The sequence below is a fragment of the Clupea harengus genome, chromosome 23 (genome assembly GCF_900700415.2).
Source record: "Clupea harengus chromosome 23, Ch_v2.0.2, whole genome shotgun sequence".
NCBI classification, from domain to species: Eukaryota; Metazoa; Chordata; class Actinopteri; order Clupeiformes; family Clupeidae; genus Clupea; species Clupea harengus.
The window spans coordinates 20,482,039-20,497,085 of record NC_045174.1 but is presented as its reverse complement, the minus strand read 5'-3'; the positions used below and the strand labels follow the sequence as shown (position 1 = coordinate 20,497,085).

General features: G+C 46.5%; 1 protein-coding gene across 3 annotated transcripts in view; it reads right to left on the bottom strand.

Moving 5' to 3' along the window:
* LOC116218584 (protein TANC2-like) overlaps positions 1-14,568 on the bottom strand; it is a 60,279-nt gene extending 45,711 nt beyond the window's left edge. For 2 of the 3 annotated variants that reach the window (XM_031560602.2, XM_031560600.2), the window contains exon 1: positions 14,131-14,568. The gene's annotated coding sequence lies outside the window, so the exon portion shown is untranslated. Of the gene's footprint in view, positions 1-9,021; positions 9,095-14,130 lie in introns of those variants that run through there. The other variant, XM_031560601.2, reaches the window with a different exon arrangement.
* Between the last annotated feature and the right edge of the window lie 479 nt (positions 14,569-15,047).

The window sequence follows — 15,047 nt, the reverse complement described above, 5'->3', positions numbered from 1 at the left end:
AATCAGATCAGATAAAGAGTGTTAGTGTAATTAATCAGATCAGATAAAGAGATTTAGTGTAGTTCTTTATCAGAGAATAGTGAGGCAGTGCTGGCTCAGTCTAGCTACAGACTGCTGCTTTACATCCATCCCTCTCCCTCCTTCAGCGCGGGCTGTCAGTGCCAATGTGTTCACCCATCACACTTAATGTACAGCTGGAGCTCTCCGTCCACACACACACACACACACACACACACACACACACACACACACACACACACACACACACACACACACACACACACACACACACACACACACACACAGCAGTCTCTCCCATCACACTTAATGTACAGCTGGAGCTCCTCCATGCTGTACACACGGCCGCAGCGGAGTCTCCACCCTCCTGCGAGCGCCGCTGACAGCCAGCCAAGACTGCTGCTGCGTTTAGTGATGGCGAGTGAGGATTTAGGGGCCTTTAATTGGGTAGGCCGCCGTATCGACAGCTGAATCACTGTAGACGGAGAGCAAATGCATCAAACAGCCTCGGACGACTGCAGGTTTGAAAACCTTGTGCAAATAGGCAGACGAGTAATTCAAAATGTCTCTGGGATCACACAGATTGTTGTTTTGATTTACATGTGCACACACACACACACACACACTCACACACATACGCACGCACGCACGCACGCACGCACGCACGCACACACACACACACACACACACACACACACACACACACACACACACACACACACACACACACACACACACACACACACACACACACACACACACAAACTAAGATAAGTGAAACAGAAGCTCTCTGTGTCTATATAACTGTCCACTGCAGACACACTGTCTGAAGGCAAAGAAGGGCTACATCTGCCCCGGGCTAATTGTATTGAGCAGCCATGACCTGTGTCTGGGGCCCTGCGGAGGTCAAGAGGTCATGGCTGAGGGGTGAGAGGTGAAGGGTAAAAGGGCTTTCTGTGTCTTGTGTTTAACTGCTATAACCACATAAGCTTAGGCTACCTATAAACCACAGTCAGACACACACAGGTACACATACATACATAAACACACACCTCCATCTGCCTGTATATTTACCTAAGCACACACAAGTGACCCGCAGTCAACACTCACAATCATATAAACACACACACACACACAACACACACACACACCACACACACACACACAAAGAGACCAATTTGTCAGGGCTTTCTTCTCTGCAGTCTAAGGGCTGGCTTGCCTGTAAAAAGCCAGTTTTTACGAGCTCCCTGACACAAAAGAAAGGCCTTAGCTCTTAGCTCTGAAACAAAAGAGTCCCTTCCTGTCCCCTCTGCCTGGCTAGCGGCTTCGAGCCTCCTCAGTGGACTGATGGGTGCCCATGAAACTGCAGCACAATAGGAGCCCAAATGGAGGTACACAGCATAAGTGCACAGCAGGGGACGAACACAGGCGCGTTTCTTTTCAGCACACTACAGACCATTCACACAAGGCACACAAAGAGGAGCCAGACACGCACACATAAAACACTGTTTCTCCATCTATGGCAAAAGTGCTCATCTCTCTCTATTTCTATCTCTTTGTTTTTTGCACACACACACACACACACACACACACACACACACACACACACACACACACACACACACACACACACACACACACACACCTCTCTCTCTCTCTCTCTCTCTATACAGACACAAACACACACACACACACACACATATAAACATATATTCTCCTACTCACTCTTCATCTTCTTTTCTTTCACTCATTCCATCTTGTGTGGAACCCTAACCCCACACTGGGGAAATAAAAGAGATTGAGTGCACCTTTCAGAAGAAGAGGGGTTTTTGTGCATCTCCATGACATAACACCTGTCCCTAGCAATTTACAGGCGGCGCTTCAGTACCTCTCAGAGCAGAGCAGACTCTAGCACGCAGTCAAACACACACACACACACACACACACACACACACACACACACACACACACACACACACACACACACACACACACACACACACACACACAGAGCAGTCTCTTTGGGGAGAACGCTACAGAAGCTTGAACAGCACAAACGCAACAGTCTGTAAGAGACCTCATACTGTTCTTTATGAAGGGAACATTTACAAACACACACATATACAGTGTCTTCAATCTTCATCCCGAAACCTCAAAATCCTTTACATGCACAGACGAACACACACACACACACACACACACAGAAAGAGACATATGCATACACACACACACACACACACACACACACACACACAGAAAGAGACATGTGCATATTCACACACATCAAAAGTGAACAGGTCATCACACATTGTCATTGTCTTCATCAGTCAGTCATTCAGCAGAAAGCCAGCCCTCACTGAGTGAGAGAGGGGACAGGTTAGGCACATGCACACAGACACACACACACACACACACACACACACACGCACGCACACAGACACTTCACACTGCAGCTTACACAGCAAGATATGCAAGATATGCGAGTCAGATATTCAGGTATTCAGTTCTCAATCTCTACTGCCTGGCCCTTGTGTTGCCATTGACTGCAAAGCTCTCTCATTTAAAGTAACAACAACAGCCACAAACACCACAACATTCACACCACGGATAGCAGCCTACTTAAAGCAACACTATGCAACAATTTGAGACTTTTTGAGTTAAGGTTTTATAGGCAACTAGTTTTGGGACCATCCTCAAATTAATTTTGATAGCATATGGTCATGTGAAGGACTGATAAGCACCTGTGTCTTTCCCACTAGCCATCCAGGATATTCCCTACGTAGTTCTGTGTAACGGGCTGGAACCCCCTGCAAAAATGGAAGAAAAGCTTTCACAGCATGACATTGCCAGCTATACTGCCAAAAGACACCAGTTTTTGCATGCCTTTTAGGAAGTTAGCGTGCTAGTTTTGGAACAGAACTCCTTATTGCTGCTTTAACTTCTACCCAACTCATGGTCACTTTACTCTACTGACACTATTGTGCAGATGGCTAAAAGAGCCTCACCATCAGGGTTCACAGTGGGACTTCAGACATGACGAATCAACTCTGATGGACATTACTGACACTACTGTACAGAAGGCTAAAAGAGCCTCACCATCAGGGTTCACAGTGGGACTTCAGACATGACGAATCAACTCTGATGGACATTACTGACACTACTGTACAGAAGGCTAAAAGAGCCTCACCATCAGGGTTCACAGTGGGACTTCAGACAGGACTAATCAACTCTGATGGACATGTTAGAATCCCAGACGGGGTTCCCCATGGTGACTGGGACCACGGTGACCGCAGTGTGTGAGCATTATGACACATCCACACAACCTGTGAGATGGTAGTTCATGTGGACACGAGGGAATGGGGAAATCAACCTCGATCTTCCTCATGTCTTCTCATAGTGAAAAAGCTGAGTGTACCTTAACTAGTGGAGCAAGATTCAAGCAACACCAAGCGCATGGGTCCATCACCCATGCACAAACTGATGACGAGGTTTATCTGCCAAGACTCATTCCTAGCGTTCGGAGAACAGACAATGGAACAGTCTAGTCTAGGGAGTGTGCGACATTGAAAAGGTCAATTTTTCTTTGCAAGGCTCTGTTACATGCGCAAAGGATCGTGGGTACTTTAAGAATGCAGAATATAGTCCAACTGCATCCTTGAACATTCTCTGAATAAAGGACTCTGTCTTTGGTAGAATTATAGGGTTAGAGATTCTCTGAATAAAAGGACTCCATCCTTGGTAGAATTCAAAGGATCCTAGACATTGGAACATTCCTTTGGCAGGATTCAATGATGTAGCATCCTTGAAACACAGCCGTCAAGGATCCATGAAGGATCCTTCCTTGACTTTGAGAAACTACCACCCACTTCAGTCAGTGAGAGAATTGCGGCCTGAAGCCCATACAGAGAAAAGCCCCACAAAGCTAGATGGCCAAGTCAGACAGACAGACAGACAGACAGACACACACACATACCGTCTCCATCGCCGGAGTGAGATTATGAGGGATACTCTCCACTAGAAGGTCATTAGGCTCTGCATTATAGCTCTCTCCTCCAGGTGTCGCAGCACCAGCACCAGCACAGTGATCAGTGACCCTGACCTACAGCCGAGGTAGGAAAGAGACCAGACCAGACCAGACCAGACCAGACCAGACCACCACATGCCTTACGTGTAAGTGTATGTGATTTATGTATGTATGTCTGTGAGTAAGTGTATAAGCTACTATGGATGACCTAAATTAATAAAGTATCCATCTATCTATCTATCTATCTATATATCTATCTATCTACGTCTCCTGCCTACCCCGTCAATCAAAAACACAGGAACATCAAAAGCCAAAACAGTAAACAGGAAACAAACCCAGACACACACACACACACACACACACACACACACACACACACACACACACACACACTCAAAAACGGAAAAAATGACAAGGGATTTTCCTTCATCGTAGCTCCTCTAAGTTAGTTAAAACTAACCAGGTAAAGAATGTGCGTCCAAATACAAATAGACTACACTTGATAAATAATACTGACAGTGTTAGAACCTGCTTCTTTCCCGGTCATCTACAAACATTCTGCTAGGTATGGGGCTCTCCTCCACACTTCTCATCGCTGTGGCAACCAGATAGGCCTGTGGTGAACCGCCTGCCCATACCGGGCCTAATCCTGTGTGTGTGTGTGTGTGTGTGTGTGTGTGTGAGACCACTTCCACCTGGCTTCAAAAGCATCCATTATGCGTGAGCAACCAGGAGGCCCTGCAAATTGAATATCTGAGATGCGTATTAGGACATTACAGCGGAACATCAGAAAGCAAAATAACTGCCGAGGCCGTCTGCATGGGGGTTATGACTGCGCGTAATTGAATTTCATTGTGAGGAAGGCCAATGTAGCCCGAAGACAGACTTTTATTAACACAATGCAGGCATTGAGATGTGTGTGTGTGTGTGTGTGTGTGTGTGTTTGTGTCAGACAGAGAGACAGACTGTATGTGTGTGTGTGTGTGTGTGTGTGTGTGTGTGTGTGTGTGTGAACCTGTGAGAGCTGTGAGATGCAGACAGACGTATATAGAAAAAAGAAAATTGTGTGCACCTAATTATGGTGAGGGTGTCATATGTGAAAAGGATATGTGAATATGTGTTTGTGTGTACGAGTGTATGGCCATGTGTTTTTATGTGTGTGCAGGTGTGTGTGTGTGAGTGTGTATGTGTGCAGGTGTGTGTGTGTGAGTGTGTATGTGTGCAGGTGTGTGTGTGTGAGTGTGTATGTGTGCAGGTGTATGTACATGTGTTTTATGTGTGTGTGTGTGTGTGTGTGTGTGTGTGGGTGTGTGTGTGTGTGTATATGCGATGATGCACACAAGGGACCCAGTGCAGATGACTGAATTTTCCTGTGAAAGAAATTTCCTGTGTGTGCGCATGTGTCTAAGCAAGGGAAATATGTGTGTTTGCATGACTGTGTGTGTGTGTGTGTGTGTGTGTGACTCTGTGCAAGTCTGTGCAACACTGTGGCTCAGTGTGTGTTTACACGTGTGCGTGTGTGTGTGTGTTACTCTGTGTGAGACTCTGTGGCTCAGTGTGTGTGTGTGTGTGGTGTGTCTGTGTGTGTGACTGGCTCAGTGTGTGTTTACACGTGTGCGTGTGTGTGTGTGCGTGTAACTGTGGCTCAGTGTGTGTTTGTGTGTGTGTGTGTGTGTGTGTGTGTGTGTGTGTGTGTGTGTGTGTGGCCAGAGGAGGAGGAGAGTTATTTTTAGAGATGGGAGCACATTCTGGGTGCTCACACTGAGCTCCACTGAAGGACGGATGAAATTCAGTAACTGGAGGGTCAGCTCACTGCTCCTGTCCCTCTCATTCACACACACACACACACACACACACACACACACACACACACACACACACACACACACAAATATACATATCCTCCCCCATTCTCTGAATATAATACACTTCTCTCTACAACCCCCCCCCCCCCCAAACACACACACACACACACACACAATATGCTCCCCCTTTACCTCACAAACAGACACACACACACGCGCACACACACACACACATAGTGTACCTTTTCCTCTCATGCACACACACAAATACACACACACACACAAAAATGTCCAGTATGCTCCCCCTTACTCTCTCAAAAACTGAAAAAAACATAATGCATCTCTCTCCATCCCACACACACACACACACACACACACACACACACACACACACACACACACACACACACACACACACTTCAACCCCACCCCCTGGAGAACTGGGCCATGGTGTGAGGTAGAGGAGTGGAGAGCTGATCAGAGGTTTTGTATGCAGTAGAACAGAAAGACACACACACACACACACACACACACACACACACACACACACACACACACACACACACACACACACACACGGTGTGAGGTAGAGGAGTGGAGAGCTGATCAGAGGTTTTGTATGCAGTAGAACAGAAAGACACACACACACACACACGGTGTGAGGTAGAGGAGTGGAGAGCTGATCAGAGGTTTTGTATGAAGTAGAACAGAAAGACACACACACACACACACACACACACACACACACGGTGTGAGGTTGAGGAGTGGAGAGCTGATCAGAGGTTTTGTATGCAGTAGAACAGAAAGACACACACACACACACACACACACACACACACACACACACACACACACACACACACACACACACACACACACACACACGGTGTGAGGTAGAGGAGTGGAGAGCTGATCAGAGGTTTTGTATGCAGTAGAACAGACACTTCTGCATTCCTGCTCCGAGCCTACAGGACAGATTGCACACATACCCTGCTCAGTTCCTCAACATGACCATGTGTATGAGCACAGAACCGGAGAGAACAGTTCCTCAACGTGACGGTGTGTATGAGCACAGAACCGGAGAGAACCGCACAGAACCGGAGATTTGCATTCTGTTCCTACACACCTCCACTACATGCATGCATACGTGTGCATGAACAGACTGCCGACCGTGTGTGTGTGTGTGTGTGTGTGTGTGTGTGTGTGTGTGTGTGTATGTGTGTGAGTGTGATTTTGAAAACCCTTCATGAAATAGGTGAATAGCTTTATAGGACAAGTGCAGTTGTGCGTGTGCCTATGTGTGTCTGCGCGCGTGTGTGTGTGTGTGTGTGTGTGTGTGTGTGTGTGTGTGTGTGTTCTTGGGAGTCAGTTGACAAGAGCAGGGTTGTGGCATGTCGAGTTTTAAGACATGAATGTCATCATTAGTGAAAAAGGAATGCATTGTGGGTCCTAAAAACACACACAAACTCACACACACACAAGCAAACACACATACACCCACCCACACAGACAGGCGCGCACACACACACATGCACGCACGCACACCAGACAAACACGCGCACGCACAGACACACACGCACACGCACACGCACACGCACAGACACACACGCCACACGCACAAACACACACACACAAGCTTTCCCTGGATAAGGCTTCCCAGCCACAGGTTCCAGTCTAAAAGTGGTCACAAGACAACGTGGCAACTTGACACTGGCAGGCCCTGAGCTGCTTGGCATACCACTGAGAATAGTCTCTGTATCGATAAAACAACAAGCAGCATTTTACTGAGGAACAGGAGGAACAGGCCTAGAGAACCTCGCTGTGTAAATACTGCACGTGTGCTAAGCTACGCATTTCACAGAGACCTGGCTGAGGCGCTGTACTATAATGATGATCTACTATCGTGTGTCGATATACTGCACAGACATATTTTAGTATGTGTGCAAATGTGTGTGTATGTGTGTGTCTGTGTGTCTGTGTGTCTGTGTGTCTGTGTGTCTGTGTGTCTGTGTGTCTGTGTGTCTGTGTGTCTGTGTGTCTGTGTGTCTGTGTGTCTGTGTGTGAGTGTGTGAGTGTGTGAGTGTGTGAGTGTGTGAGTGTGTGTGTGTCTCGGTGTGAGTGTGTGTGTGTGTGCGGAATGCCTGACTGCTTGTTCCCCTCTACCCTTTCCTGAGCTCTTGACATCCTGCATGGAGGACAGCAGCAGGGTGGGGTCAAAGGTGACTACAGCTCCTGAATGCAGTAGGAAGGGTGTGTGTGTGTGTGTGTGTGTGTGGTGTGTGTGTATCTGTGCGTGTGCATCTGTATTTGTATGTCTGTGTGTGTGTGTGTGTGTGTGTGTGTGTGTATGTGTGTGTGTGTGTGTGTGTGTAAATTAGCTGTTGTTGTGTCTTTATTTAATCATAGTGCATTCTTCCAATGCAAATAGAGTTAACTTTATTCCTGTCACTGGTGTGGGAAGCAGAGATGTAAAGAGCTGTGGAAGGGACCCTATGCCTGAAACATACACCAGGGGTCAAAGGTCATGGGGAGGACGTAAAGATCCAGCGACACTGTCAGCTCTACTCTGAAGTCCTGTCAAGAATAGACACACACACAGGATCCAGACCTGCACAAGTAGTAAACAAAAACCACATATCTTACCTACACTCATGCCAGAGCAAGTATACAGAGAGAGAGAGAGAGAGAGAGAGAGAGAGAGAATGAGAGAGAGAGAGAGAGAGAGAGAGAGAGAGAGAGAGAGAGAGAGAGAGAGAGCACATTTCTTCATCAGTAGCTGAAGTAGACTGCCTGCACAGACACAGCTGTCTCATTAGCTAACAGGTGGCTATTGTCTCGAGGGCAGGTCTTACACTCACAGATTGTTTGGATATAGATGTAACACCCCCCCCCCACACACACACACACACACACACACACACGCACTTCCCACACACACACACACCACACCAAACACTCCAGCAAAAGCCACCAACAGCACGCCACCTTAAGCCATGGCACCAATTCAGAGCACAACTCACTCACAAGTCTCTCAACCCAAAGTTCAAATAGTCAACAGCCACTGACAATGCACTCGGGTGACACGTAGGATAAGAGATAAGGCAAACACGTCAGTCATGCTGTTACTGAAACAATAGAGTCAAAGTTTCCACAGGAGACTCTCTGCAGTTTTACCTTCAGTGCTGCACCAGTCTCGCGTCTCGTACCTGCCTGCCTGCCTGCCTGCCTGCCTGGTGGCTACACCGCACTCATTTCACTGTCTGACAGGCTTTTCTGTACCTGTCTATTTTATGACTATTTATGGCGGTTATTCATTCTTACTTTAGGGGCCTCTGAAACAGGACCAGGGAATGATCCTGCTGCATAGCAGACACCAATAAAATATGCTAGTTCAGCTAGCCTATAGCATGTTGTGTGTGTGTGTGTGTGTGTGGTACAGAAAACTCTAAATGTGGCGTATGTGGACACAAGCTCTAGTTGGCTTCATGACAAGTGACCAAAGCCTATAGCATGTTGTGTGTGTGTGTGTGTGTGTGTGTGTGTGTGTGTGTGTGTGTGTGTGTGTGTGTGTGTGTGTGTGTGTGTGTGTGTGTGTGGTACAGGAAACTCTAAATTAGGCGTATGTGGACACAAGCTCTCGTTGGCTACATGACAAGTGACCAAAGCCACAATGGGAGGACTGAGTTCCAACACAACAAACCAAAGCATATTTATAACTGTAGGCTACTTGTGGCTGAAACATAGCATGCCGTCACAGCAGCCAGGGCCTTACACTGAACTCAGCCTAGGACATTCAGGTACGGTCCCAATGTGCTAATCATTCACCTGTTATCATCAATAATATTGACAAAGGCATAGGATACGGCCCTGATTTGGCACAAATCCGTCTGGGATCTGGCGCTAATCTGGCACAGAGACGCACCTGCTAACTAGGATGATCACACGCATTCGTGATTTTGAGAACATTCTAGAAGGTTTTGCGTTGCTAAGCTGACATCCACCGCAAAAGTCCCATTCTGAAGGTGTTGACCTCGTTGAAGGTTTCAGAGAGTGATGGAGTCACACGTATTCGTGATTTCCCCCAAGTCTGCTGAGAGAAACACACCCTCCCCTGAGAGCTCCGCAGCGCTAAGATCAAAGTCGCCAGGAAGCTGCTCCAAATGACCCCCCCCTCTCTGTGTCATTCAGTGGGGATGGTGAAGCAGGAAGCAGGGAACACATCCAGCCGTCCTTCACATGTTCATCAGGAGAACCACAGAGCCAAAACACCTGGGGAAAGTTCCTCAACTCCACCAACTCATTAGGAAACATAGAGAGCAAAGATGCATTGTTCACCATAGCACATTACTGCATATGCACATACACACCAACAGACACACACAAACATACCGGCACCCACAAACACACACACACACACACACACACACACAGAAACGATGATAACCTCTTTTTCCATTTCAGTCAGGTCATGGAGTGACATTACTGATTGGCATTCTTTTTTGTGTTTTTTTTTTTTTTTTAAGAACATCCACCTCCTTTCCTCCCTCTCATGCTGAGCTTCCAACAGTCACAGTTCTAATAATATACTAAGGCCAGACAGAGAGGTGGAAAATAGAGAACTCAGAGAACAACAAAATAAAGGGTAAATAGGTAGGAGAACATTAGAATCATAGAGAGAGAGAGAGAGAGAGAGAGAGAAAGAGTTTCACTTTTAAACCCTTCATTTAAAACACCATGTGAAAATGATTGTCAAATGATTGAAAATAATCAGTCTATTTCACGAGTTTAAAACAAGCCTCTCAAAAGTAATTAATGGTAAGTGTCCCCTCCTTTACACCCAATGCCCCCCTAAACTGAGTCACGTTCTCCTTTACACCCCGTGCCCCCCTAAACTGAGCCACGTTCTCCTGTACACCCCGTGCCTCCCTGAACTGATCCACGTTCTCCTTTACCCCCCGTGCCCGCCTGAACTGAGCCACGTTCTCCGTGTGCTGGTAGAACAAGTACTCCACCACTCACCTTGTTTCCACCAGGGACTTAAACATGAATATGATGTCAATGTACCTCAGGAGGGGTAGGCAAGAGAACATTAGAATCAGAGAGAAAGAGAGCGATGGAGGAGAGAGAGGGGGGGGGGTGAAAATACAAACATACACAGCTATGAGGATCAGTTAAAAGAAGTTAAAGTGTTAGAAACACTGCATTACATGCTAGCGGTTTGATGACATAAAGGCTACACCTATCTGTTCAACGGGCACAAAGTCCCTCTATTCACTAGAGAGCACCAAGCAAAGGGTTCAAACCTAACCCGTCGTGGAGGATACGTTTATATCTGGGAAGTCTGTTTGTGTGTGTAGACCCGTACAGACACACACCTGTACAGACACACACCTGTACAGACACACACCCGTACAGACACACACCTGTACAGACACACACCTGTACAGACACACACCTGTACAGACACACACCTGCTACCACCTGCCCACTTGCTCTTTTTCTCCCCTGTTCACTTCTCCTTCTTCTCTCTTCATCCTACCCTCTCTCCATCCCTCCCTCTCTCCATCCTGGCCTTGGCTTGTCCCTGTGTCTTCAATCCCGCCCTCTCTCTGTCCTGGCCTTGGCTTGTCCCTGTGTCTTCAATCCCGCCCTCTCTCCGTCCTGCCGTTGGCTTATCCAAAACAATAATATTGTGTCAAGGCGCTTTACAGAGCCCAAACGGAGTTGTAGCTGTGCTCACGATGAGGCTCAGTGGTATCTATGTAGGAAGGTTCTGGATAAGCCCGGCGGCTCTGATGGAACAAAACCACTGGCATTTCCCTCAGTAGAGACGAGAGCTGGAAAACACAACAACAAAACCAGCAAGCCAAATCACCACAGCAACTCTGCTCACGATACAGGGGGTGTTACGCTGGTGTTAGTGGTGATGGTGTGTGTGTGTGTGTGTGTGTGTGTGTGTGTGTGTGTGTGAGTGAGAGAGAAGCGGGGAGACATACTGTAACCTAGATAAAGCTTGTTGTAAGGGTGAGAAGGGAAGAGATATGGTGATCATTCTCTTTCATCTGTGTAGCTCTGAGCAGCTAACTGAGACACACACACACACACACACACACACACACACACACACGTGCACACACACACAGGCACGCACACACATCTCTCATCTGACATTCACATCATACATACGTACATAAATCGTATGAAATGAAATCCCTTCATACAATGTCTACACATATAAATAATTGATTTGTGCTATACTTGATCATACCCTATCAACCCCACAGCTTCATCTGTTTGAAGCTCCAAAGAGTAATGGTACGTTTGAAATGTTTAGTGTGATAAGATTCCTATATTGATAATTACAATTCACTACATTTCTGGCACAGTCTCAAACCATGAGGCAACTACTACCACAAGCCTTTATGGTCTGATTCCTCTGGAAAAATTTCAAGTCAGTTATCCGTATTTGAGCTTCTGCGGTCGAAACATACATTTTGTGATTGATTTATGTATGATGTGAAGTCAAACGGAAACATGACCTACATTTTAGGCAGAAATAGTATATTCTCAACCACATAGACAACTATACTCCTTAAAAGGGGGTTCTTTTCATGTTCCTACAAAATAAACCTTGACGTTCTAAGTTGATAAAGAAATGTTTATAGAACACCAGGTCATATCAATTTGGGGTTCTATAACAGAGGTATAGGTATGGAACCTTCAGAAAAACAGAGCAGTAATTAGATGAGGATTCTACTTAGAACATTCTTACTTATTCAATTCAATTTTATTTATACAGCGCCAAAACAATAGAAATGTCTTAAGGCGCTTTTAGGATTTCACTTATCACTTATGGATTCAAATGTCTATAAAAGGCTTCTGTAAGGCGTCTTCTTCTATGAGAACAAGCAGAACTCTGCAGAACTCTGTAGATGGAGATCAGAAAAAGCACAGCTGAATGGCTCCATGTTTGCCCGGGGGCCTGCGTAAACCCGGCTACAGTGTTCCAGACAGTCGCCGCTCTTACCATCTCCTTATTTTAATCTTCCAACAACGTCTGAACAAACACACACTCAGGTCAGATGACCTGAACTTTGATAGCATCTCTAACAAAAGGCCCATTAACGCTGTCTCCTTACAAAGACGAACACAGCTGATATTTATTTTTACTTTCATCACGGGCCTACTGAGGCTCTCAACAAAGTCGCCCACTATTAAGGCGGACAGTCAACTCCATCACTAATTCGGAGGTGTTTATTGCTGCAGGCAGTAGCCTATATCTGAGGAGGAGCACGAGCACAGCACACAGCAGCTGACCAAGGAGAGGGTCCAAACCGAATCCGGACAGAGTCTGTCCTGGGTGCGACCCAGATCTGTATCACCCTCAGCTGCTGCTGGTGAGCGAATCAGAGTGGCATGGTAGGGTCGTCATACTGCACTCAGAAGTGGCTTTGGTTGTAGTAGGCTATAGTAGGTTTTGTTTTCCATACGCTAAATATTCTCATAGGCATTAAGCCTATGTGTATGTAGGACAATAGCTATACCCAAAAATCAATAGTTAAATTCATAACATCAATACTTGCTCTTCTATCCTCAAGGGCATGGGTGAATATGAACATCCTTCTGTACTAGACAGCTTCATTAACGACAACTCAGAAAGCCATGGGCAATTGTCCACAACAAAATGAGGAACGAGACTATAGTGAATGCAGACAGGTCTCTGATGTGGAAACTTAATTACAACTCGTTTAATGATTGGCGAAGGTGTCCTATCCTGAGGTTCCATCCTCCAACTTCAAAACATTTAACTTCGTTTTTGGCTGCGACAACATGGTGTAATACCAGTTTAAGTGTCAAGTGCCTTATCTATGAGCACAGTGTTCCATAATATAAATGTAAAAATTCCTAAATCAAAAATAACCCAGATCATATCGCACCTTTCCATGAGTTGAACAATTACATTATTAATTTAGCTCAGACTGAATAAGGTTGTCTTACAGTACACCAAGGCTGTTGGTAAACACCGGGACGAAATGGCACACGCAACATCAGCACAACAGAGATAGCCTACTGTGCAGTGTCAAGCTGTACCTTTAGCGCAGTATCTTGGCGTTGGTCGGCTAGCTAATAGGCTACCAATCAGCTGCACTGTCTGCCGAGCTATCATTGCGACTCAGTCATGTTTGCCTCTGTGGCTCATGCACAGTCCGTTTGCAGCACGCTAGGCATGTTTCCAAAATACCGTAAGAATGCAGTTACAAATACAGACAGAGCAGTACTTACATATCGTGTCCTTCGACTTCAATGAAGCTCTTTTTGGCTGGAGAGCTCAGCAACGAGAGCAGGCAGCTGTTTCCCGTAACCTTGCGGCTTCAGGCGCGCCGTGCGTGTCTTGAGCTCCACTGTGAGGATCGCCGAATATCTGACTTTGTCATGATCAAAGGGACATTAAAGTGCGGTTGCACATTATTTCTCTGTTAATTGCGTCAATCCTAGAAGCTGTTGTTTTACGCAGATAAACGTCAGGAGCCCCGGTTAGACAGTACCCCTACAAACGAGAGCGGCGCGAGCAGCTTCTGGCTTCTTGCACCGCGAGGCGTATTTCGCCCCGGTTTACATTCCACGCGCTGGATGAATCAGGTCGTCACCCGACAATCGGCGCAGAGTGTGGAAAACTGGACACACTGACACGCCAGTCGCCACACACAACCCCTGCCTTGGCCTGACGGTACTCTCATACATTATTCATGAGAATGGGAGGGACGAAGAAGCCCTGAGCTGTGCGAGATTATTCATTGGAGAGGGGCAAGGTCGATGTCAATCAAAGCATCATTCTGCCCTCCTCTCTCCCGGGGGGCGTCGGTGGCATTTGTTCTGATGGAATTATGAGCGGCAGGGTCACTGGCAGGTGGCTTCCCTTCTTGCATGCAACAAGAACAAAAATGACGATTCACATTGAAATGACTGGAGGTGAACAAGGCAGATATGTGTGGCCGTCTCTCTGGAGTTATTAACGATCTGTCTCTTTATTGACACAAATCTGAGAAAGCGTTAGCGAGAACTGTGTTTCTGTTTGCACACTTATCAGTCATATTTCTGTTCTTGTTTATTTCGGGCTTCACTGGAAAACACCGGTCCTCTGTAGGATAGAGCAAATGTCAAGTTCGCCATTTGCAGCCACATTAGGCAAATGCTTCAGT